Source organism: Nomascus leucogenys, chromosome 4, assembly GCF_006542625.1.
Source record: "Nomascus leucogenys isolate Asia chromosome 4, Asia_NLE_v1, whole genome shotgun sequence".
NCBI lineage: Eukaryota > Metazoa > Chordata > Mammalia > Primates > Hylobatidae > Nomascus > Nomascus leucogenys.
The window spans coordinates 31299697-31325499 of NC_044384.1; the positions used below are offsets into that span (position 1 = coordinate 31299697).

The window sequence follows — 25803 nt, forward strand, 5'->3', positions numbered from 1 at the left end:
CCGCTGAGCACTCGGCGTCCCAGCGAGATTCTCCTGCCCGGACAGACTCCGAGGGGGCGGGGCCCAGCGGGACGGGGCGGGGCGGGGACAAGCCCTCCCCGGGCCCGCCCCTTGGCATTGCTGCGCGGTGATTGGACGCTTCGGAAGGCCGCCTTCCAGGCCGTCCCGGGGAGTGACCCGCGGCCAGCGGCTGCTCCCCGGCGCGCGGGGTGCGGAGTGCGAGGCCTAAGGCCCAGAGGGGTGGGGACTCCCGGCCGCAGCGCCGCCGAATGCGATTGCCCGCTGAGATTCGGCGCCCCGGAGCGCGGCCAGCTTGCGGTTTCAGGTGCCGGCGAGGCGTCTTGCTGCGCTCGCTGGAGTGCCGAGAGCATTTGGGAAACTAACTTCTCGCCCCCACTCCTTGCTCCCGACTTTCGGGTAGAAAAGCAGTTGCCCAGTTGTTTTATTTCCTCCCCCATCGGACTCTGTAAAAATAGCCGTGCGCCGGGGCGGCAGAGCCCATCTCTGCCGCACCGCTGCTCCGGGTCGAGTGTGGACCTAAAAATACCTGGCGGTCCCGAGCCTGCGCTGGGGGTGCGGGCGGGTCCGGCCGGGCCGCAGAGGGCGTCTGGAGACCGGAAAAACGGCGGCCGCCTGGCCCCCTCCCCTCGCCTCGGCCGGGGCTGTCCCTTTAAATCCTGGAGGAGGCAGAGAGAAAAAAGGAAAGAAAGAGAAAAGACGCGGAGCCCCGAGCGGTTGGTGGCGGTGCCTGGGCCCCCCCACTCCGCCTCCGCGCCGGGCCCTGACCCCCGCCCGCCGCCTCCGCCGGTCCCGGGCGCCCCCCGCCGCGCCGCCCACTCGCCACAGTTACTGTCAAAATAGAAATTAGCGGAGCCGGGCGGGGGCTGCGGCGCAGCAAGTGCATGTGCGGAGGGGCGGGGAGGGGGCGGGCGCGAGCGACAGGCGACCGCAGACATCCGGGCCCTTTAGCCCTGTGCGCCCCCCGAGCCGGCGGCGCGGGCGCGGGGCGCGGGGCGCGGGGCGCGGGGCTGACAGCCGCGGCGCGGGAGGCGGGGCGCGGGGAGGGCGGAGGCGCGGCGCGGGGAGGGAGGAGCTGTCCGCTCGCCCGCTGCCGCCGCTCGGCTCCATACCCGCCGGCGCAGCCCCGCCACGAGACTCTGACAGCGGCGCGGCCGGCGAAGCTCGGGCGCGCAGGGACTGGCGGACCCCGGCGGCGAAGGAGGACGCCAGGACCGCCGCCCGGAGCCAAGTGCGGGAGGCGCGCGGGGCCGGCGGCGCGCGGAGGTGAGCGGCTTCGCGCGCCGGGCTCGGGCACCGGCTGCCGGGGTCGCGGTCTCCACAGCACCTCGGCAGCCGAGGCAGTTCGGGAGGTCGCGGGGCGCCGGGAGGATGGCTTTGCTTGGGCTGCGCTGGAAAGCGATTGCGGGGGCCGTTGCTAGGAGGCCGGCGGTCCGCGCGCCCTGGGGCGCCGGCGGGAGCAGGGGCGCCCTCCGCGCGGTGGGCAGGAGGCGGGGGGCTGCGGTGGCTATTCAGGGGCTCCGTGCGGCAGCCATGCAACGGAGGAGGCGGGAGGAGGGAGGGAGGGAAGGAGGGAGGGGAGAGCCAGCGGAGAGCGAGCCAGCGAGCGGGCGCCGAGCCTCCTGGCTGGCACCGCGGCCCGGAGCGAAGTGGCGCGCGGGGCTGGAAAGGAACTTCTGCGGGCGCGTGCGGCCCGGGGCTCGGCGGCGCCTCCCGGCCCGAGCGGGGCGGGCCCATCGGCAGCCACAGGTGGTTTCTGCCAAAAGTTTTACCGCACTTCTGCTTGGAAGGCGCGGGAGCGTTTTGGTGAGTGACGTTTTCCTGGGACTTTGGCAGTCGCACTTCGCGCTGTCTTTTCTTGAAAATTGGAAAATGAGCTGGAAAGGCTGGGATCCCGCACCTCGCGATGAGATCTGAGCACCGAGTACAGTCCTTGCGCGAGTTGTCGCTCATACGGGACTCAAAGATCCTTGCTGCTGTCAAATCGGGAAGCTGGGGGAAATGGGCGCACGCACACAGTTCCTCCAAGCCTGGGACAAGTGAAGCCGAGCCTGGCCCGGTACCTGTCGCTGCGCGGGGTAGTGCGAGGTCTGTTCCCAGCGACACGCACGGGAACTGCGTGCGTCTTCTCTCAAGGTGTGCACGTCTCTTGCTCCGTTGAAAGCAAATTGTCTCTGGCCGCTGTGCTGCTTCGTTTTTCCGGTTGCTTGTCTGGTTTTACTAGGATGAAGGCCAGGAGGAGCCAAAGAAAAGCGAAGCGGCAGCTCCTGTTATCTTTGCAATCTGCAAAGCTGTGGAGGCTGGTACGCAACCTTCCGCGGCGCGCGTGCAAGGCCGAGGGGAGCTGGGAGTGGGTGGCGTGCGCTGCCTGTTTGGGAAGTCTCTCCGGACCACGCGCAAGGCTAGAGCCGGAGTTTCTGGTGCTTCTAGGACAGAAAGAGGAGTGGGAGTGGGAAGGGAAGACCCCTTAAAAGAAGATATACTGTGCCCAGTCCTGGGAGAGAGGCTCCGAGAAGTCCGGTGCCTTGGCCCTGTTCTTCATTGGCGGGGTTGAGGAATCCAGGGCAGCGAGGTAGAAACACCTCGGTAGGTCGTCCTGGGCCGAAAGAAATCATTATTCCCAGAGCGGGCCCGATACCCGGGTGTTGAAACTAGGTACAAAACTGCGTGAGAGGTGGAAACTCTCAGTCCTTCATTCTCCTTGGTCCGGTGGCTCCCACTCCCTGCCCCCACAAGTACATGAGCAAAAAGCATGCTCTTTGCTTTATAGAAGGTCATAGGATTTTGAAATTGAAAGAGACCCTAGAGATATTAGGAGCACTCATTTTACAGATGAGCAAACTCAGGCCCAAGGAAGGAAAGTGACCTGCTACAGTGGCTAGAGGCCCAGCGAGACTAGAAATGACATCAGCCTTCCAGGCAAGGGTGGAGAGACTTCCCTGGGCAAGGCCTGGTAGGGCTTGAGATCAGAAATGCCACCCCCACACCCCAAGCCCATCATGGCCTCTTTAGCTGGTACTTTCTAAATCCATGCTTGCCAGCCAATGTGGTATATTTCCTGTCCCCTGCCCTTGGCTTAAAAAAACCAGGACTGTCACTGCAAAGTCCAGTCTGACACTATCCCAACTTTTCCTGCTCCCTCATTATCCCAAATTCCTCAAACTCCTTTTGTAACACAATGCAGCTTGATTAGCCAAGAAGAATTTGCAGCTTTTTTTCACTGAAACACCCACTTTCCATAGGATGCCAGAACTCTGTTTTCCTGGTAATTAGATTTTACAGATATTTTTGAAAGGGAGCCCAATTTTGGATCAATTACACTTGGACACAAATGCTGTGCTGTTGTGGATACCAAATGAGAAAGATGAGCAATTATCTGGGGGTGTTGGAATAAATGTTGTTATGAGTATTTGACACAGCCATTAAACATCAATGAGTGGGTTTTCAGTAAATGTTTTTTACTCTGTATTTTATTGAGCAAACAAAGTGTCTAAATTAAAAAGAACTACGAGTTGGCCACTTTGATTTTAGCCACTTATTTTGTACCAGCATGTATGAGTAGGAAGGAATTGAATGATAACCAGAGTGATTGTTAGGTGAACTTTTTCCTCCCAAACCATAATACTCTAGAGCGATGCGAGATTTCAGTCTACAATGTCATATACCGTCCAGCAGAATTTTATGAAAATAAGCTGGATGTATTGTGTGTCAGTCTGTATTAGTCAGAAATGACTTGCAAGAGAGAATATTTTGTAAGTTTGATTGCTTTCAAGGACACGGAGTATCAAGAATTCAAGGCTAGTGCAGCGTTGCCGGGTATAATTCTTCTGCTCTCATGAACAGATAAAAATCAGTGCCCCCCTACTCCACATCTCCTGTGTTTAGGGGTCCTACAGAAGAAATCAGTATCTGATATTCTGATAATAATACAGTGTTATGATGCCTTTCACTTTTTTTGCATGCTAATCTCATCAGCATTCCCACAAGATAGATAGTTCAGCTATTTGTTCATATTACAGAGGGAGAAACTGAGGCAGAGAGATGGGGAGAGTATTATTCCTATAACTTTTCCCACTGAATTAACATTCTCAGCATGCAGCTTGGGCTTCCTGGGCTGACCAGGGTATAAGAGACCCCCTAGTAATATTACCGGCCCTTCACCCCTCTCCAGCAGGGGCGGTGTGAAGGGGTTATGAAGGAGTGGTGGGGTTGTAGTTACAGTTCACTGGAGGCTGTCACCAGGGCATTTTTGTTCCCTGCCCCCACCGAGGGTGGGCAGTTGTCCTCCCTCTCATAGCAGGCTGTGGGAACTTGGGCGCGGAAGGACCAGCTGGCTGAGGCTGGGGCGGGGGTGTGGGATCTGTGCCTGTGTAGGGCTGAAGGAGTCCAGGCTATTTATAACCCCTCCTCCCCTCCTGGGAAGAAGAGACTCAAGGGTCTGGAACCATCTACAGCACTGACTTCTCCCCGGGATGGCTGTGTCCCACTGGAAGAAAACCTATCAACGAACCACACGGAGGGTACCAGAGTGAACCCCGGCCTGTGTGCAGCATCCTGCAGGGCTTCTTGGAGTGCCAGCTGCCTTGGGGGAATTTAGGACACAAGGATTTTCCACACTTGATCTTATCCAAAAGGCTGAGAAACGATGGGTTACAAGGATTTTCTAGAGCCACTGTGTGTACTTTTTGTCAGATACTACTCTCCCATTTGCACAAAGTGAGGTACACCCCAGAAATCTCACAGGACAGAACTCAAGAACTCATTAATGTGAGGGTAGTTGGCTTTTCTAAATAATGACAACAATGATTCTTATGCAGGAGATTTTGAAAGTGGCAAGTTAGATGTGGTTCCCTCTGACTCCAAGCTGAGTCATTTCTGTGTGGGGCTGGTCGAGGAGGTTTGATGCATGCGTTCAAAGCTCTTTGCTTCCTCCCCTGACTCTGCCCCAAATAGGTCCCCGATGGCCCCTCACCCACCCACTCCTCAAATCAACACCAAAGTCCTTCCTCCTTTGTCTGGAGTAAATAGTACCTTCCATGCCATCAGTTAGAACTTCATCCCTGAGGCCGAACAGATTTTTTCCCTGGGTTGGTGGAGGGAGGAATGGGGGTGGGGTGGGGTGGAGGAAGCTGGCAAGGCACTGAGCTTGTCTTTCTGTTTAACCCTTTGGTGTGAATTGATCCACCCATCAGAACTGTCTCAGGGGCTCACAGCAGGTTTTACCAGGGGGAGACTTCAGTAGGAGGCTGTGGATGGAGAGGTCAGGGCTGGACAGCTGTGGCTGTGGGTGGCACCTGGCCAGCTTTTCACAGCCCTCATATGCTGGAGCTTTTGAGGGCAGGGCTGGCGTGTTGCTTGTCTTCACGTCCTCAGCATCAGCAAGGGCTGGACATGAAAAACGTTTGCTGAATGAATGCTGCGGGCTGGGCATGGGTGGATGGGAGGACAGCAGTTGGATATGCATCTTATTTGCTGTACTCCATGGCACTGTGAAGGGGATGTTGGGAAGGCAAAGCCATAGAAGTAAATAAAAAGAGATGGGGTTCCCATAGGCATTGTGAGAGCCCTGGTGCAAAGTTGATTGGCCCCTTCATACCTCTAACCCCAATGGATGTTGGGAGCATCCATTCATCAGTTCAACAGGTAGTGATGAAGTCCTTCTCTATAGGCTGTCGTGGCACAATCCAGTCTCACAGAGCAGGCAGAGTGAGTTTTCTTTAGTAAGGCAGACCAGGCCACTCCCTTGTGTAACCAACTGTGGGCATGCGGGATCTGGTCCCTGTCTGCGTCTCTGACCTCCCCTTCACTCCCTGTGCCCACCCTTCTGCCTCATTTTTGTTTCTTAAACACATTGAGCTCATGTATTTCTGGCTTGCCTGTTCTCTTTGTCTGGAAAGTTCTTCCTTCAGATCTTCCCATAACTGGCTTCTCACTGACACATCACCTGGACTATATTCTTTTTTTTTTTTTGAGATGGAGTCTCTCACTCTTGTCACCCAGGCTGATGTGCAGCGGCACAATCTTGGCTCACTGCAACCACCGCCTCCTGGGTTCAAGCAATTCTCCTGCCTCAGCTTCCTGAGTAGCTAGGATTATAGGTGCCCCCCGCCATGGCTGGTTAATTTTTGTATTTTTAGTAGAGATGGGGTTTTACCATGTTGGCCAGGCTGGTGTCGAACTCCTGACCTCAGGTGATCCGCCTGCCTCGGCCTCCCAAAGTGCTGGGATTACAGGCGTCAGCCACCGTGCCGCGCCAATCTTTTTTTTTTTTCTTTTTTAAAGGCTTAATATTATTTTTTGTTTGACAATGCTTCCCGTATAATTTAACATACCAAATAGGCCTGTTTATTATCTCTCTTTTGGATGCTTCAGGGGCGCTTTTTATTTTAATTTTTTTATTTCATAGGTTTTTGGGGAACAGGTGGTATTTGGTGACATGAGTAAGTTCTTTAGTGGTGCTTACTGAGATTTTGGTGCACCCATCACCTGAGCAGCGTACACTGTACCCAACGTGCAGTCTTTTATTGGATATAGTCTTGATTCTCCTTTTGTTTATCGTCTGTCTTCCCCGACTAGAGTGTAAGCTCCCTGAGAACAGGCACCTTGTCTGTTTTGCAATCTATTATCTCCTCCTGGGCTATACCTGGGCATATTCATTTACCAACTATGTACTCAGACACTGCTGTGTGCTAGACACTGTTCTGCTGTGAATATGCCAATTAGTGCTGTTGGGGTATGTGAAGTTGAGTCAGCCCAAGGCCCTGCCTTCTTGATCTCTTCAGCCTAGAGGCAGAAATGAAGCTTGTTCATATATACTCTCATGTAGGCAGGGAGGGAAGGTAACATTCAAGAGGTATAGCCCAGGAGGGCCATTGTCAAGAGATGTTAGCCCTGATTTGACAAGGGTGGTTGGCTTAGGTAGATGGAGTCTTCTTTCGGATGTTCTGTTGGAAGTCTGGGAGCTCTGGCAGCTGACTCACCTCCAGGACTGGAGTTCCTCTAGCTTGACTGGCTACCACCTCTCTCTCTGTTTATTTACTTCTTTGGTGGGCAAGAGCTCCAAGCGTAATGCCATCCTTGGAGAGTCAGGAATGTTGTGTTTTTCCATCCGCTTCATTCATTGGCAGCCTCCTCAGAACAGCTGTGGACAGCTGTCTGCCAGCGTGGATGCAGGGAGGGTTTCTCTTCGGGGCCAGGGGCACACTCAGCCCTGCAGGAGCAGGGAATTCATTGGTGGTTCACACCCTACTGATTTCCAAACCCCACTGAACTGGTGCCTGTAAAAACAGATTCATAAGGAAATTAAAAAACTATTAGCATTCAGTTTACTGCTTATTTTCTGATTATGAAAGCAATAAGACTCATAATAGAAAATTTGGAAAATATGGAAAAGAATAAAACCAAAAACATCCTACAACACCCACATTTTGGTGTATTTCCTTCCAGTTTTTTTTTTTTTTTTCTGGAACCACCAACACACACACATATACACATAAGCACACACATGAAATATAATTGGGAAAAACATTGTTTTCCAAAACTGTTAAAATCCATGCCATCTTTTACTAAACAGAAAGGTTCCTTTCTCTTGAGAGCCTGATACTCATATTGCCACTGTGAATCACTGATACTTAGAAGAAAATGTCAAGTCTCTTCACTAAAGATTTGAGCAGGCTTTGCTTCTGTACTTTGCGTAAGGAAAACAGTTGTCCTTCCCCCCTTCCAACACATTGTGGATGTGCTTAGAAACATGCCTCTCATGCTCACTTGTCTCCATCAGTGTGTTAAGGAGTGTGAGTATATGATGTTGCAAGTTATCCCCTTACTGAGCATTTGATCACATTGCTAAGTCATTGTGTTCCTTAGAAACGCACTTGTAATGGATGTGTAGTATTCCTTAAAGTAATATACCATACCTTATTTAACCATGGCAAGAAAAGAATCAGTCCCTATTAAGTAATGGTTTTTTTTTTTGACCTAAAAATAAGAGAGCAGGAGGAACTCAAGAAATATGAACCCGCATCATTGGATTCATGTGTTTAGGGCATCACTGTTTGGGGGACGTCTTCACTCCTGCAGGAGCTCAGGACTTTGTTTCCTGCATTGCTCTGTTCCCAGGGCTTAGAGGAGTGTCCGGCACACAGTAGGACTCAGGAACTATTTTGCCCAATGAATAAAATATAGAATTCTTCCTATGGGAGATGAGACCCTTGTTAAGTTCATGGATGTCAAGGCTTCTTTTGAAGTGTGTGTTCTGGGGCCTTGGTGGCTTGAAGGGTGAGAGCATCATTGCATCCTGGGAAGAAGAACATGAATTGGCAGGATAGGACGGTTGACTGTGAAATGATTCTCTGACTTAAGAATTTTGATGGGTTTTTGGAGGAGGTGAGGCTTAGGTGAAATCTTGATTTAGGGGGCTAGGAGCACTTAACTCCTTGGAGACAGAAACGGGAGGGACCCAGGTGGGAGGGTGGCATGGGTGGAGCCTCATAGAGTCAAGACTGGGACCGGGGGTGCAGCCTAAGCCAGGGAATGGCAAGAGATGGGGACTGTTCAAACTGGAACCTCCTCAGGGCCCAGAACCTAGTCCCAGGGGAGGATGGGTCCTTGGGGATTCTGAGGCCCCTCCCTGCCTCCAGGCAGATACCATCCGCATACTGCAGATGGGGAAACTGAGGCTCTAGAAGTTAAGGAATGATGAGCATAGGTTTTGGGGTTGATGAGACCTGAGTCCCATAACTTGGTGGCTTTCCTGCATCACTTTGGGCACATCACATAAGCTCTCTTAAGTATCGGTTTCCTCACCTATGCAGTGGTGATAATACCAATTTGATAGGGTGGCTGAGAAAATGAGATAAGATAATACATACAGGCACTTAAAATAGCTCTCGACAAAGAGTGAGGGGACCCATACAAGGGAGCCAGTGTTATTTATGTTTTGTAAATTTCTATTCTTAACATGAAGGGAGAGTTGAGAAAAGACAAGATCGATGCCAAAAAATGAAAAACAATTAAGGCTTTGTTGTCTTGCTTCTCCTCCCCAAACGACTAGCCTATCTCAGGGAATAAAATCCCAGCCTACAGGAATTCGAACTCTTGGGTGTCATGAGCTCACATGCAGGTAGAATTAGCACCACTTGAGGGGTGCTAGGATCCCTCCCTCCTTCCCTACTTCAAACAGAAGGAGAGATGCGCTTGTTAAAATCATGCAGTGGCTTCAGGAGCTGAGTCCAGATGTCACTGCTGGGGGCACACTCCTTACTCAATTAGCACCTGGGCATGGTTTGGTCTTTGTAGTGGATAATGTCTGGCCACACAAAGATGGGGCACAGGCCAGGTCAGTTCTGCTGACTGGGAGCTGACTGGATAAGTAGCATATGACCTGGAGCAGTGCAGCCTAATAGAAATATAGCAAGAGTCATCCATGTAACTTTAAGTTTCCTAGCAGCCACCTTTTTAAAAAGTAAAAAGAAGTAGGTAAAATTAACTTCAATCATATATTTTATTTAACCCAGTATATCCAAGATATTATCATTTCAATATGTAACACTAGTCATACTTCAAGTGCTCAGTAGCCCCACAGGGCTAGTGGCTGCCTACCAGCCAATGCAGTGAGCCCAGGACACAGGTTGCGGGGGCCACCCTAGGGGAGGCTGTGGCTACAGGGGGACTCTGCATTGGAAGGAGGAGCAGCAGGGCCTCTAGGTGGGGACACATCAAAAGCAAGCAAACTAGGGAAGCAGCAGAGGGGCCTGAGACAGGACTTTTGTCCTGGCCCACTGATAGGCATATAGTATATTCCCCAGGGAACCATTCCTGTTTTATGGGCCTCAGTTTCCCCATTTGTAGCATGAGGCTATCTTTAACAGCCATTTCAGCTCTGGTGTTCTTTAATTCCTGAAAGAAAGGCACAGAAAGCAAATTTAGTCCCTTCCCAAGTTTGAGGAGGGTGGCAGTAGAGCTTGGAGAGAAAGTGTGGGAAACAGAGAGGACCGCTGGCCCTGTGTTTGAAAGGATGTCCTTACAAAGTTCTGTCTGGACCATTTATATGGTAGGTCTCTGAGAATCGACAGTGTTCAGCCATCACTGTGAGTTTTTAAAACAGTGCATTTTGGAGATGGGGCAGGGGCATTAATTGTTACTTTTGAAAGGTGACATGTTTTGATTGTTTCAATTCTGAAGCTTCCTCTGGTTGGTGGGTCATCCCAGATGGCTTTGAATGGCAGCCATAAAAGAGGGGAGGGGCCCCACAGGAAATATTAGAACAAAAAAGGACATTTTTCAGCTCTGTCATAAATGGGCACTTGGCCTGTCAAGAGAGGATGTGGGAAGAGGGAGGAAAAAGCAGCAGGTGTGTTTGGGGGAAAGGGTGTGTCCCCAAATGTATTTTAAGCTCCTGAAGTCAGCAGCACTGGTGTCATTGTACTCTGGTGAGTGGGGATTTGGGGTTTTAATCTCCCCACCAGCAACTTCTGGAGGGAAGGAAGCTTTCTCTCCTTTTATGGAGTGTCTCCTCTTTTTAAAATGAGATTGTCACTAAGTAACTGGCTTGTGTCTACCTGATGACCCCAACTCCCAGACAGGAAAGGGGCTTGCCTGCTCTAAGAGCTGCTTCAGATGAGGCACAGGAAGGCTGCCCTGCTCTCAGGTCCCTCCAGAAGGCAGCTGAGGAGCCCAGGGCCAGAACCTGCTGCCACCCGCCTCCCCGCCACCCCACCGGCCAGTCCTTCTGCAGCCACGGCGCCTCCTCAGTTTTTCTCCTGCAGCTAACAGATGATGCAACAGGCTGCCTTGAACTGTTTTTAAATGAGGATTTCTCTTTTATGTTTTCCCAAAGCAGATTTTTTATTACTTTTCCACACATTGTTTGCTTTGAATTTTTAATTTAATTTTTCCGAATAGGTCAACACCTCCATGGTTTAAAATTCAAAAGGTACAAAAGGGGTTTTAAAGTGAAACATCTTTCTCTCACTGCTGTTAGTCTCCTTACCCTGAGGCAGCCACTATTAATGGTTTCTTCAGTTTAAAGACATTTTACGCAATACAAAACATATGTGTGTATGTGTGCATCCATACGCATGGTATTTTTAAAAAAATTCTTTATTCAAATGGGAGCTTATCTCACGCATTGAATCTCACTTTGCACTTAACGTCTTGGAGATATCTGACCGTCCGACAATTATACCTTGACTTATCTAACCAGCCCGCCTACATGGATATTTCAGTTGTTTCCAGTCTTTTGCTGATACAGTACCCAGTGATTTTTGTGTGAAAGGGATCTTTGATTTTTCTGAATACAGGAAGATTTATAGCACTCTAAGAATAATTTTGCCAAGTTATTGTTCACAAGACACTTCAAAGGATAAAATTGCTTAATTGTTTAAGGATTAAGGTAGAATAAATAATTTTTGGTTGAACTTCTTAGAAAACGAATCATGTACTCAACACTGATTTAGGAAATCAGTGTTTCCTGAGCTCCCACTATGTGCTGGATGCTGGGCCAGGCAAAGGTGGGGGTGGGGGAACAAAGAAAAGGGCATGAGGGGTGGTGCTCACATTGTGGGAGTGGGGAAGCGGTGGGGTCTGAGATAAGCCAGTGACTTTGATGGGAGAAGAGAACAGACGCAGCTTCATGCTGGGGAAAGGAGGTTAAGGCAGCATCGGGCATAGCCTTGATCAAGGCAAAGAGAAGCCCACAGAGGTCGTATTGGGCCCTTTGACTTGGGGTGAGGCACAGGGTTTCAGGGAGGGGGCTCTGGGCTGACCGACTCTGTGGGAGCTTAGGCTTTCCTGACCCCAGCTTGTGGCATCATGTCCTTGGTCTCCCTTGGCTACCTCAAGGTCACTGTCCATATGCAGGGTCCTCCAAAGGGCAGCTGACCTTGAGGGCCTTTGAAATTCCTCAGGCTTCAGAGTCTGGTAAGCAAAGCTCTTTCTCTCAGGCCAATCCCTTCACAGCAAACAGGCAGCAGTGGCCGAGCAGCGCTGTGGACAGAGGGGGCTGTGGACACTGGGGAGAAATCATCCTTGCTGTGTGGAAGAAGGCACGCTTTGCCTGCCTGACCTGCAGATCCCAGGACTTGTCCCTGTGTGTACACAGCTTGATGTTCCCCTTCTGAGTTGAGGGAGATCTGCTTCCAATGAACGCTGTCCCTAATCCCAGCAGCCTGCCCTTTCGGGGGCTCAGGATGCTTTTGGAAACAGACTGCAGGGTCAGAGTGTAGACCTCCATCAGCAGGCTTGAAGGCAACAAGCTAAAGTTGCTGAATAGTTGTGAATTGGCCCTGGAAATACCTGGTCATGCAGAAGCTTTGCTGCTTTTGTGTGTGTGCAGGTAGGGAAGCTGTGATCCCACAGGGAATACAAGGTGCATTAGGATTCTGATGGAGTCTTTAGTCCTGGGTGAGGTTCTGCAGGGAATCAGAAGCCCAAGACATGGTCTTGCCTTCAAGGATGCAAAAATTTGTTTGTGAAAATATATGCAAGACATGTATAAGCTTATGCTGAAGAGCTAAATGACATAGTGTAGCTTGTAAGATTTTAAAGAAGAGAGTCCTAGAGTCTGTGTGCTTAGAGTTGGCAAGTTGTGAGACCTGTGATGAACTTGGCGAAGGGAGCTGGTAGGAGGATGAGAACTGACATTGCTGAGCAACCACAACAGGCACTTCGTATGTGTGACATAGCCGCTCATTCTCACAGCAACTTTCAATTTAATGTTATTATTCCAAATGAGCAGATAATGAACTGAGTCTTGGAATGTTTAGGTTAACTTACTTGAGGTGATACGGCTATCTGGAAGTGGAAGAGCTCTGATTCCAGAGCCCAAATTCTCTCTACTGCACCTAAATTGACCCTGAAGTTCCTAGAGGGTATTCAGGTGGGGAACCGCCTGTACAAAGGAATGGTAGCGGGACCAACGTGATGGGGGCCAAGCTCAGTGAAGAAGTCTGTAGGTGCGTGTAGGAAGCAGGAGGAAATACATTTGGTTAAGGGGGTCAGGCATGGGGAAGTAATTGCAGCAAATCTTAACTCCCAGGCTGGTTCCCGCCCTGTGCAGTTCACATCTGGCTTTCTGCCTAGTTTAGCTCAATATGCTTCAGGAAATGGCATAATTTCCATTTTATCCTTAAACAATAAGAATTTAGGAAGAGATTATCCACTTGATACCAAGTACTAAAACCATTTATTTTAGTCCAGCGCCAAACTGGAATGATTTTTATTCTTTGACCAATATCTCTTCTTAGGGCATTTTAGGAAATTGCTTTTGGAGCCACATAAAGCACTGTTGTAAAAATGCAACTAACAGCACCAAGAAATATCAGATCACTAAATTCAGGTGATAAGACATCCCAGAGGTAGGCTTCCACCTATGCTTTATAATTCTATAGATGGATACTTCTATATTTCAACTTCTAGGAGAGCCATGTGACTTGCTGACAACCACCATTGTGGCTCGTGGTTCAGCATAAGAATTCCTGCATTATATTCACTCCGTGTGTGATGTGGGCCAAGTAATATGTGTTGTCGGGGTGATGAGTGGACAGGAACAGAGGGAAGGATTTGAAGGCTAACAGATCTTGTGTAACGATTAGGCTGTGAAATGTGGCAAGGAGATTCAAGGACCTCATTCAAAGGCTCACGTTTGCATATGCTTCCTTCAGTGGATTTATTATCCATCTTTGTAATCTCAAGGTTTCTCTGTCCTAGTACTAGCTTACAAATAAATATAAACCACTTAAACAAAAAAGCCCTCCTATTTTTCTGACTGTCTTTAGCCCTTGGGAACCTGTGCCTTGATGAAGTATGAGTAGGTGGTGGACCCAGAGCTCACCTGATGAGGTTTTGTTCATGTCAGGCTTCTTGTCTTGGCTCTTAGAGAGTATTTACTGAAAGCTTCCTGAAGGCAGGGAAAATGCTTCTGATTTCTCATGTAGCTCTGATGTTACATGTGCTTGTGCCCATTTTGCAAATCGTCTCCTAATCTGGATAATTTCCAAGAACTCAGAAATCTTGCTCATCAGCTGGGTAGTACAATGACAAAGCAGAGGGCAACATCCTAGTTATTGTCCTTGCCTGCCATTGGAAAGTAGTTGTGTCCTTGCCTCTGTCTATACCTGGAATCCTTGGATGTTTTTCTAAACTGCTTTGAGAGGGGGGTAGGGATGGGGAGAAAGATTGTAAAAGTGAATTATTTGAAAAAATAATATTTCTGCTTACATTACAGAAAGCTAAATCATCCTGTGTTCTATCCCTGTTGCTTTGCTGGAATTTCTTGTGACAGATTCTGATACACCAGATTCCACCACCTCCCTGAGAGTCACCTATTTGCAGAAGTCTTTATAAGCCATTGTTTAACTAAAGGCTTTTTTCTTTTCTTTCCTTAAAATTTTTAAGACCCTGCATCTGTATAGACCTGACTCAGCAGCTTTCTAGTTTGAGAATTTTTTACCTCTTCTCAGATTCTGGATTGTACTTCCCTAATGTCCTGTTCTTCGTTCAGAAATGGCTAAGACTGGCCCAGACTTTGGCTCCAGGTGGGAAGTAGTCTCACCACAAAAGGACACATTTTTGTATGAGGACTCTTCCCCCAGTCCCTGGGTACCTGGTGACTGAGCTCTCCTTCCCGCCTGCTTCATGGGCAGACTAACATTTTTACCAATGTAAATGGTTACATTCCCTGGGAAAGTAGCCATTTGTCAGGGTGGTAAAGCATTTGCATAGAACGCAAGTACACAGATCCACCTTCATACACATCACCCAACCCCTCTGACACACACACACACACACACACACACAATTTGAATAGAACACACATGCACACATCCACATCACCCCCAACCCCTCTGACACACACAACAAAAAAAAAAACACACACACACACACATATTCTCTCTCTCTTTCTCTCCTTAAACGAGATCGTGGATGAAAAGCATCCAGCACAGTGACTGTCCCAGAGGCCAGAACTCAGTAAATATTATTGACTATCACTAATATTATAATGACCATGAGCAGGAGGAAAACAGAGCCCCCAGACCCTTTGTTGTCATGCTGGAGAATCAGCAGGCACTCTTCCCTAGCTTAGTGACCCTTCCTGATGCTTTTTAATACTCCATCCTTCACACACACACAGCACATTAAGAGTCAGTTCATTCTTGGGATGTGTGCAAAATTCCAATTCCTGTCAGGAGAATTTATGTGTGGTTTTAGAGGGGACAATCGACTAGTTAGTATGTGCGCGCTGATTTTATACACATACGCGTCGCCGTTTACAGCACACATTATAACATCTTCGGTCTCTGCCAAGAATGTGTATTTCTTAGCCCCGTGCATTTGCATATTATGGGTTCATAATTTCAAATAGCTGTAAAGATCTCTACAGAAAAATGTAGTCACTGTACTCTGATGTTCTAAATCTCAATATAGTAGTAGAACCTGGCTAATTTTTGCCCCTGCTAATGTACTGGCCTTGTAATTTTTACACACATACACACACATAGACACACACAAATCCCTGACGTTACCCTACTTCTAAGCAAAGATTTAATAGCTGGGAGCTGAGTTACACTGCCTACTTCCCAGATTTCGTTACCTTTCCAAAATATATCATACACATGGCACAATGTACTATGGTCTTATTACAGATGATTAAAAAGAAAAGATTTATCAAAATCAGTGAACTCACTGCATCTGATCTTTCCCTGGTTCAGGTCCCTCACCCCCTACCCTTCGGCTTGAGTCATCTGCTGAACCTCTGGCTTAGCTGAGCGCTGTGAATGAGGCAAAGAGCTCTTCAGAAATTGCTCTTTCAAGCTAGTATCACCAGAAAACCCAGCTACCTACACCACCCCCTCTAATCAATCATTAGAGAATCTGCCAGAGGCAACACTTGATTTGACCAAACAAAATAGAGCAGCAGGACAGAAATAAACTTCTGGGACATTTCTTAAGGTCTTGCAGGTACAACACACCTGCATTTTAAAAATGGTCACATGGAGATTTTGAAAGTTCAGGAAAAAAAAGAATGCCAACTTGAAGTCTATTCTACCCCATCTCAGTGTAGGGAGAATTAAATAGCTGAACTATGGAAGTTTTCAAGTGCAATGGCTGTGATAGAAATACTTCAAAATCCACTGTAGCATTGCTGACCTGGGGCCACCGAGACTGGAGACTGGCCAGGCCTGGGAAGGGGAGCCAGTGATTGCTTCATTGTGTCCTCTGCTTTGCTCTTTTGATGCTCAATTAGAAAGTAAATGCTGCAAAAGGCACCTTGAAGATTAGGAACTCTATGCCTTTTTGGCTATCTGGGAGGGTCTCAGCTTCTTGAAAGCAAAGAAACATCATTTTCCAGTGACTGAAGCAGCATCGTTCCTGACTCTGGTGCCTGAGGTTGGTTATGATTATCTTGGTGCCTCTCAGATTTTGCCCTTTGTGATTTTTTTTAATTTTTATTTTTTATTATACTTTAGGGTTTTAGGGTACATGTGCACAATGTGCAGGTTTGTTACATATGTATCCATGTGCCATGTTGATTTCCTGCACCCATTAACTCGTCATTTAGCATTAGGCGTATCTCCTAATGCTGTCCCTCCCCCCTCCCCCCACCCCACAACAGTCCCCAGAGTGTGATGATCCCCTTCCTGTGTCCATGAGTTCTCAATGTTCAATTCCCACCTATGAGTGAGAACATGCGGTGTTTGGTTTTTTGTCCTTGCGATAGTTTACTGAGAATGATGTTTTCCAGTTTCATCCATGTCCCTACAAAGGACACGAACTCATCATTTTTTATGGCTGCATAGTATTCCATGGTGTATATGTGCCACGTTTTCTTAATCCAGTCTATCGTTGTTGGACATTTGGGTTGGTTCCAACTCTTTGCTATTGTGAATAGTGCCGCAATAAACATACGTGTGCATGTGTCTTTATAGCAGCATGATTTATAGTCCTTTGGGTATATACCCAGTAATGGGATGGCTGGGTCAAATGGTATTTCTAGTTCAGATCCCTGAGGAATCGCCACACTGACTTCCACAATGGTTGAACTAGTTTACAGTCCCACCAACAGTGTAAAAGTGTTCCTATTTCTCCACATCCTCTCCAGACCTGTTGTTTCCAGATTTTTTAATGATGGCCATTCTAACTGGTGTGAGATGGTATCTCACTGTGGTTTTGATTTGCATTTCTCTGATGGCCAGTGATGATGAGCATTTCTTCATGTGTTTTTTGGCTGCATAAATGTCTTCTTTTGAGAAGTGTCTGTTCATGTCCTCTGCCCACTTTTTGATGGGGTTGTTTGTTTTTTTCTTGTAAATTTGTTTGAGTTCATTGTAGATTCTGGATATTAGCCCTTTGTCAGATGAGTAGGTTGCAAAAATTTTCTCCCATTCTGTAGGTTGCCTGTTCACTCTGATGATAGTTTCTTTTGCTGTGCAGAAGCTCTTTAGTTTAATGAGATCCCATTTGTCGATTTTGGCTTTTGTTGCCATTGCTTTTGGTGTTTTAGACATGAAGTCCTTGCCCATGCCTATGTCCTGAATGGTATTGCCTAGGTTTTCTTGTAGGATTTTAATGGTTTTAGGTCTAACATATAAGTCTTTAATCCATCTTGAATTAATTTTTGTATAAGGTGTAAGGAAGGGATCCAGTTTCAGCTTTCCACATATGGCTAGCCAGTTTTCCCAGCACCATTTATTAAATAGGGAATCCTTTCCCCATTTCTTGTTTTTGTCAGGTTTGTCAAAGATCAGATAGTTGTAGCTATGCGGCATCATTTCTGAGGGCTCTGTTCTGTTCCATTGATCTATGTCTCTGTTGTGGTACCAGTACCATGCTGTTTTGGTTACTGTAGCCTTGTAGTATAGTTTAAAGTCAGGTAGCGTGATGCCTCCAGCTTTGTTCTTTTGGCTTAGGATTGACTTGGCGATGCGGGCTCTTTTTTGGTTCCATATGAACTTTAAAGTAGTTTTTTCCAATTCTGTGAAGAAAGTCATTGGTAGCTTGATGGGGATGGCATTGAATCTATAAATTACCTTGGGCAGTATGGCCATTTTCACGATATTGATTCTTCCAACCCATGAGCATGGAATGTTCTTCCATTTGTTTGTATCCTCTTTTATTTCATTGAGCAGTGGTTTGTAGTTCTCCTTGAAGAGGTCCTTCACATCCCTTGTAAGTTGGATTCCTAGGTATTTTATTCTCTTTGAAGCAATTGTGAATGGGAGTTCACTCATGATTTGGCTCTCTGTTTGTCTGTGATTGGTGTACAAGAATGCTTGTGATTTTTGTACATTAATTTTGTATCCTGAGACTTTGCTGAAGTTGCTAATCAGCTTAAGGAGATTTTGGGCTGAGACAATGGGGTTTTCTAGATATACAATCATGTCATCTGCAAACAGGGACAATTTGACTTCCTCTTTTCCTAATTGAATACCCTTTATTTCCTTCTCCTGCCTGATTGCTCTGGCCAGAACTTCCAGCACTATGTTGAATAGGAGTGGTGAGAGAGGGCATCCCTGTCTTGCGCCAGTTTTCAGAGGGAATGCTTCCAGTTTTTGCCCATTCAGTATGATATTGGCTGTGGGTTTGTCATAGATAACTCTTATTATTTTGAGATACGTCCCATCAATACCTAATTTATTGAGAGTTTTTAGCATGAAGGGTTGTTGAATTTTGTCAAAGGCCTTTTCTGCATCTATTGAGATAATCATGTGGTTTTTGTCTTTGGTTCTGTTTATATGCTGGATTACATTTATTGATTTGCGTATGTTGAACCAGCCTTGCATCCCAGGAATGAAGCCCACTTGATCATGGTGGATAAGCTTTTTGATGTGCTGCTGGATTTGGTTTGCCAGTATTTTACTGAGGATTTTTGCATCAATGTTCATCAAGGATATTGGTCTGAAATTCTCTTTTTTGGTTAAGTCTCTGCCAGGTTTTGGTATCAGGACGATGCTGGCTTCGTAAAATGTGTTAGGGAGGATTCCCTCTTTTTCTATCGATTGGAATAGTTTCAGAAGTAATGGTACCAGTTCCTCCTTGTACCTCTGGTAGAATTCAGCTGTGAATCCATCAGGTCCTGGACTCTTTTTGGTTGGTAAGCTATTGATTATTGCCACAATTTCAGAACCTGTTATTGTTCTATTCAGAGATTCAACTTCTTCCTGGTTTAGTCTTGGGAGGGTGTATTTGTCGAGGAATTTATCCATTTCTTCTAGATTTTCTAGTTTATTTGCATAGAGGTGTTTGTAGTATCCTCTGATGGTAGATTGTATTTCTGTGGGATTGGTGGTGATATCCCCTTTTTCGTTTTTTATTGCATCTATTTGATTCTTCTCTCTTTTCTTCTTTATTAGTCTTGCTAGCGGTCCATCAAGTTTGTTGATCTTTTCAAAAAACCAGCTCCTGGATTCATTAATTTTTTGAAGGGTTTTTTGTGTCTCTATTTCCTGCAGTTCTGCTCTGATTTTAGTTATTTCTAGCCTTCTGCTAGCTTTTGCATGTGTTTGCTCTTGCTTTTCTAGTTCTTTTAATTGTGATGTTAGGGTGTCAATTTTTGATCTTTCCTGCTTTCTCTTGTGGGCATTTAGTGCTATAAATTTCCCTCTACACACTGCTTTGAACGTGTCCCAGAGATTCTGGTATGTTGTGTCTTTGTTCTCGTTGGTTTCAAAGAACATCTTTATTTCTGCCTTCATTTCATTATGTACCCAATAGTCATTCAGGAGCAGGTTGTTCAGTTTCCATGTAGTTGAGCGGTTTTGAGTGAGTTTCTTAATCCTGAGTTCTAGTTTGATTGCACTGTGGTCTGAGAGACAGTTTGTTATAATTTCTGTTCTTTTACATTCGCTGAGGAGAGCTTTACTTCCAACTATGTGGTCAATTTTGGAATAGGTGTGGTGTGGTGCTGAAAAAAATGTATATTCTGTTGACTTGGGGTGGAGAGTTCTGTAGATGTCTATTAGGTCCACTTTATGTAGAGCTGAGTTCAATTCCTGAATATCCTTGTTAACTTTCTGTCTCGTTGATCTGTCTAATGCTGACAGTGGGGTGTTAAAATCTCCCATTATTATTGTGTGGGAGTTTAAGTCCCTTTGTAGGTCACTGAGGACTTGCTTTATGAATCTGGGTGCTCCTGTGTTGGGTGCATATATATTTAGGATAGTTAGCTCTTCTTGTTGAATTGATCCCTTTACCATTATGTAATGGCCTTCTTTGTCTCTTTTGATCTTTGTTGGTTTAAAGTCTATTTTATCAGAGACTAGGATTGCAACCCCTGCCTTTTTTTGATTTCCAGTTGCTTGATAGATCTTCCTCCATCCCTTTATTTTGAGTCTATGTGTGTCTCTGCACGTGAGATGGGTTTCCTGAATACAGCACACTGATGGGTCCTGACTCCTTATCCAGTTTGCCAGTCTGTGTCTTTTGGTTGGAGCATTTAGCCCATTTACATTTAACATTAATATTGTTATGTGTGAATCTGATCCTGTCATTATGATGTTAGTTGGTTATTTTGCTCGTTAGTTGCTATAGTTTCTTCCTAGCCTCGATGGTCTTTACAGTTTGGCATGTTTTTGCAGTGGCTGGTGCCGGTCGTTCCTTTCCATGTTTAGCGCTTCCTTCAGGAGCTCTTTTAGGGCAGGCCTGGTGGTGACAAAATCACTCAGCGTTTGCTTATCTGTAAAGTATTTTATTTCTCCTTCACTTATGAAGCTTAGTTTGGCGGGATAGGAAATTCTGGGTTGAAAATTCTTGTCTTTAAGAATGGTGAATATCGGCCCCCACTCTCTTCTGGCTTGTGGAGTTTCTGCTGAGAGATCAGCTGTTAGTCTGATGGGCTTCCCTTTGTGGGTAACCCGACCTTTCTCTCTGGCTGCCCTTAACATTTTTTCCTTCATTTCAACTTTGGTGAATCTGACAATTATGTGTCTTGGAGTTGCCCTTCTCGAGGAGTATCTTTGTGGCGTTCTCTGTATTTCCTGAATCTGAATGCTGGCCTGCCTTGCTAGATTGGGGAAGTTCTCCTCTATAATATCCTGCAGAGTGTTTTCCAACTTGGTTCCATTCTCCCCATCATTTTCAGGTACACCAATCAGACGTAGGTTTGGTCTTTTCACATAGTCCCAAATTTCTTGGAGGCTTTGTTCATTTCTTTTTATTCTTTTTTCTCTAAACTTCCCTTCTCTCTTCATTTCATTCATTTCATCTTCCATCAGTGATACCCTTTCTTCCAGTTGATCGCATCTGCTACTGAGGCTTCTGCAATCTTCGCGTAGTTCTCGAAACTTGGCTTTCAGCTCCATCAGCTCCTTTAAGCCCTTCTCTCCATTGGTTATTCTAGTTATCCATTCTTCTAATTTTTTTTCAAAGTTTTTAACTTCTTTGCTATTGTTTTGAATTTCCTCTCGTAGCTCAGAGTAGTTTGATCGTCTGAAGCCTTCTTCTCTCAACTCATCAAAGTCATCCTCCGTCCAGCTTTGTTCCATTGCTGGTGAGGAACTGCGTTCCTTTGGAGGAGGAGAGGTGCTCTGTTTTTTAGAGTTTCCAGTTTTTGTGCTCTGTTTTTTCCCCATCTTTGTGGTTTTATCTACTTTTTGTTTTTGATGATGGTGATGTACAGATGGGTTTTTGGTGTGGATGTCCTTTCTGTTTGTTAGTTTTCCTTCTACCAGACAGGCCCCTCAGCTGAAGGTCTGTTGGAGTTTACTAGAGGTCCACTCCAGACCCTGTTTGGCTGGGTGTCAGCAGCGGTGGCTGCAGAACAGCGGATTTTCGTGAGACCACAAATTCAGCTGTCTGATAGTTCCTCTGAAAGTTTTGTCTCAGAGGAGTACCCGGTTGAATGGGGTGTCAGTCTGTCCCTACTGGGGGGGTGCCTCCCAGTTAGGCGGCTCAGGGGTGAGGGACCCACTTTAGGAGGCAGTCTGTCCGTTCTCAGATCTCCAGCTGCGTGCTGGGAGAACCACTACTCTCTTCAAAGCTGTCAGTCAGACAGGGACATTTAAGTCTGTGGAGGTTCTTGCTGAGTTTTTGTTTGTCTGTGCCCTGCCCCCAGAGGTGGAGCCTACAGAGGCAGGCAGGCCTCCTTGAGCTGTGGTGGGCTCCACCCAGTTCGAGCTTCCTGGCTGCTTTGTTTACCTAAGCAAGCCTGGGCAATGGCGGGCACCCCTCCCCCAGCCTCGCTGCCGCCTTGCAGCTTGATCTCAGACTGCTGTGCTAGCAATCAGCGAGACTCCGTGGGCATAGGACCCTCCGAGCCAGGTGTGGGACACAATCTCCTAGTGTGCCGTTTTCCAGGCCCGTTGGAAAAGCGCAGTATTAGGATGGGACTGACCCGATATTCCAGGTGCCGTCTGCTTCCCCTTTCTTTGGCTAGGAAAGGGAACTCCCTGACCCCTTGCACTTCCCGAGTGAGGCAATGCCTCGCCCTGCTTCGGCTCGCGCACAGTGCACTTCACCGACTGTCCTGCACCCACTGTTAGGCACTCCCTAGTGAGATGAAACCGGTACCTCAAGCAGAAATGCAGAAATCACCCGTCTTCTGTGTCACTGGGGCTGGGAGCTGGAGACCGGAGCTGTTCCTATTCGGCCATCTTGGCTCCACCCTGTGATTTATTTTTAATTAGGGGCAATGGCTATAGTCCTCTGTGTGCGTGTGTCTGTGGATGTGCACATAACGTGCATATTTGTGATTATTTGGAAGGTGTCCTAACCAAAATGCCTTTAGTTTCGATTCAGAGCTTAACCAGAGAAGAATCAAATGAAATCCTTAAGACATTCTTTTAACATTTTTAACAGCTTTATTGAAGAATAATTTACATGCCATAGAATTCACTTTGTTTTAGGTTTACAATTCAGTGACTGACTTTATAGTGAGAGACAGTCAGGGAAGAGGGTGTTGGTGAGGCCGTGACTCTAGAAAGGGGAAGAAAAGGGAAAGGAATCCCTTTGTTTCATGCCTGGGCAAGTGTATCATCTAGCTTCACCTTCCCTGCAGAAGGGAGCCAAGGGGGCAGGAAGTGTAGTGGTTGGAGCAGGCCCGGTGTGATGGCAGGAGTTGGGGGTGGGGAGGTGGGAGTGGGGATGTTGGGGGCCAGCCATACTCTGGGCAGGGCCCCGCTTGATTTCACTCGAGTCCCACACTGGCAGGTGGGCTCTTCAGGGCTTGGATAAACAACATTTCCTCCCTGGTTATTAAGAGTTCACAAATGCCAAGGTACTGTCACATCAAAAAGCATAGTTATCAGCACATTTAGTGAAAACCACTTCCAGTTCTCAGTAATAGACAGTGCTGAAGCGAATTTCTGAGGTCATCCTGGCCAGTTTCCTCTATGTCTACACAACCAAATACTGTCCCTGGAGCTGAAGTAAGAAGTCTAGGGACACTCACTTGTCAGCAGTAGAGCTGAGACTGGATCGTGGTCTCCCAGCTTTCCAGGCCTTTTTCACTGCACTGTCCTGCCAGAAGGACCCTAGCGTGGGCATTGGAGGAAGAGGTCAGAAAGGTAACATGGAGGTTACCAAATACCCATTTTTCTCCTTTCTAGGTTTCTTGTAAAGCACTTTCATCCCTCGGCTCCAGAGCAGTTTTTCGCTGCCCAGAGCAATCTCAGTAAGGACACTGTGCTTTCCCAGTCTGATTTCTTTATTGTTTGCGGGATAGGGGAGAGATTCTGGTGAAAACTGGAAAAACTGCTAGAAGAGTTCTAAAAAAGCTGTAACAGTCCCAGTCTGATTTTCAAGCAGTTCTTACCGCTTAGCAATCCTGAAAGGATTGGAGCTCAAGCACGGAACTTCCTAACTTTGGCCTTTATCCAGTAAGCAGCAATCTTGATTATACCTAATAACTCCAAGCAAGAAATGAGGCCAAACAGAGAAACACAGCCATAGCTTGCACTTGGACTTCTGGGCAGAAACCACAATTTTAAATCCCGGTTACATTCTTTTGGGGTGTGTCTGTGTGTTTTGAAAGGAAGTTCTGAAAAACTATATTTTGGGACAAAAAAAGAGCATTTCATCTTTAAGAATTCAAAGCTTTAAAAAAAGTTGGTGAATAAATCAATTGTATGTAGATGCAAGTATTTATTAGACACCCAATGTGTGGTGGGAAGGGAAGATCTTGTGCTTTGAAAGGGGACCAGTCTTGCTCTCTGATTTAAGGGACCAGCACAGGGAATTCACCCTGCTGGGATTCTTACTTAGAGGCCTTTCCTTTCAGCCTTTGCCAGCTGGTGTGGAGCAGAAAGCCAAAGAATGGGGCAGAAAGCCAAGCTCTCCCTTGCACTGAGTGCCAGAGAGAGGAGAAGTAGGTACAACAGACCCTAAACAGAGGAGCAAAGTCCTCACAGTGAACAATGGCAGTTGTGGCCGGGACAACTGAAAAGCTGTAAGAATTTTAACTTCTTGAGGAGATAGCTTGAGGTCTTAGAGCTTTCCTTGAGCTTCTACAAGCTGGGTGAGCCAAAGAGACAAGAGTGCTTGAACAGTTGTTCTCCAAGCGAGGCCCTAGGCTACAGCACCAGCATCTGTTGGGATCTCGTGAGAGATGTGCATTTTGGGGTCCCACCCTACCCAGACCACCTGAATCAGAAACTCTAGGGGTGGGCCCAACCATATGTAGTTCAACAAGCCTTCTGGGAGGTTCTGATAAACTCTCAAGTTTAAAAACCACAGCTGTAGAAAGGAGGGTTCACTTAAGCAGTGATTGTTAACAGCTGAGGATCAGAATACTGATTTTGTATTATTTTTGTGAACACGGTAATTCGTTAAGTCATGTCTGGTTAATTTAATAAAGGGTTTGATTATTCTGTAGAAAATATAGTTGACTGACTTGCATATCAAACATTCAATGAACTCCACTCAGAGCATGAAAGAAATGTTGACAGTCAGATAGACTGGGCTTTCAACCCTGGCTCTGCCACTGGACCATTTGAAGTTGAACATGTTACTTCAGATTTCTGGACTTCATTTTTCTCCTTGAGTAAGATCAGAGTAATATTGACAACTTCACGGAGTTCTGGACAATAAAGAAGACTGAGAGACATCTTCTAGGTAGAGCCTAGCTCAGCACTTCAGCCTGCCAGGGCCCGTGGAGAGGACGTCCCCTCACTTGGCTGGCTCAGTTCTGAGGCCGCTGCATCACATGGCGGCAGTCACCCAGATGCCATGGTTTTACTTCTCTGGAGTGGAGCACTAGTGTTGGAAGGAATTTTGAAGCTCCAGTTCACTCACTTCATTTTATAGATGAGGAAATGGAAACTTGGAGGTTTTAAGCCATACAACTAGTTATTAGCAGAAGGAGGGTTGGAGTCCAGGTCTGCTGCGGCCAGCTCAGTGGCTTTCTCACCCATGGCAGTTATCTTCATGCATTTTGGCCCTGTAGCACATGAAGGTAAATGCAAGAGTCATTAGCAAGAGCCAGAGAAAGGGTCTTTTGTCAATTGCAAAGCCCTCAGGCAGAGGAGAGGGAGACCCAGCGACTGCACAGCCCTCTCCAGCCACCATGGGGACCAGGCTCTCAGTGCCCCTGGAGGCATTAGCATGCAGTCTCTTTTGAGATAGGCATGTGGATGGCAGAACTGTGGCCCGCTGGGGCTGGAACCAAACCTTGGCGATGCTGGGACGCAGCATCTCATTTTACCTGTGGGGAAGTGGAGGCTCAGAAGTGAAGCCCCTGGTCGGGGCTGGAATTTACTCTCGAGGTGAAGCTGCTGGCAGGTTTTAAGCAGGTGACAGACAGGAAATCATCACCAGCAGCTATTAAAAATTGGGCTCCAAGTGTTACCTCTTGGG

General features: G+C 47.1%; 1 protein-coding gene across 4 annotated transcripts in view; it reads left to right on the top strand.

Annotated features, from left to right (window-relative positions):
• The first annotated feature begins 942 nt into the window (after positions 1-942).
• Positions 943-25803, top strand: part of ZBTB7C (zinc finger and BTB domain containing 7C) — a 395502-nt gene continuing 370641 nt past the window's right edge. For 3 of the 4 annotated variants that reach the window (XM_030810479.1, XM_030810477.1, XM_030810478.1), the window contains exon 1: positions 943-1284. The gene's annotated coding sequence lies outside the window, so the exon portion shown is untranslated. Of the gene's footprint in view, positions 1285-1854; positions 2155-25803 lie in introns of all 4 variants that reach the window. The other variant, XM_030810480.1, reaches the window with a different exon arrangement.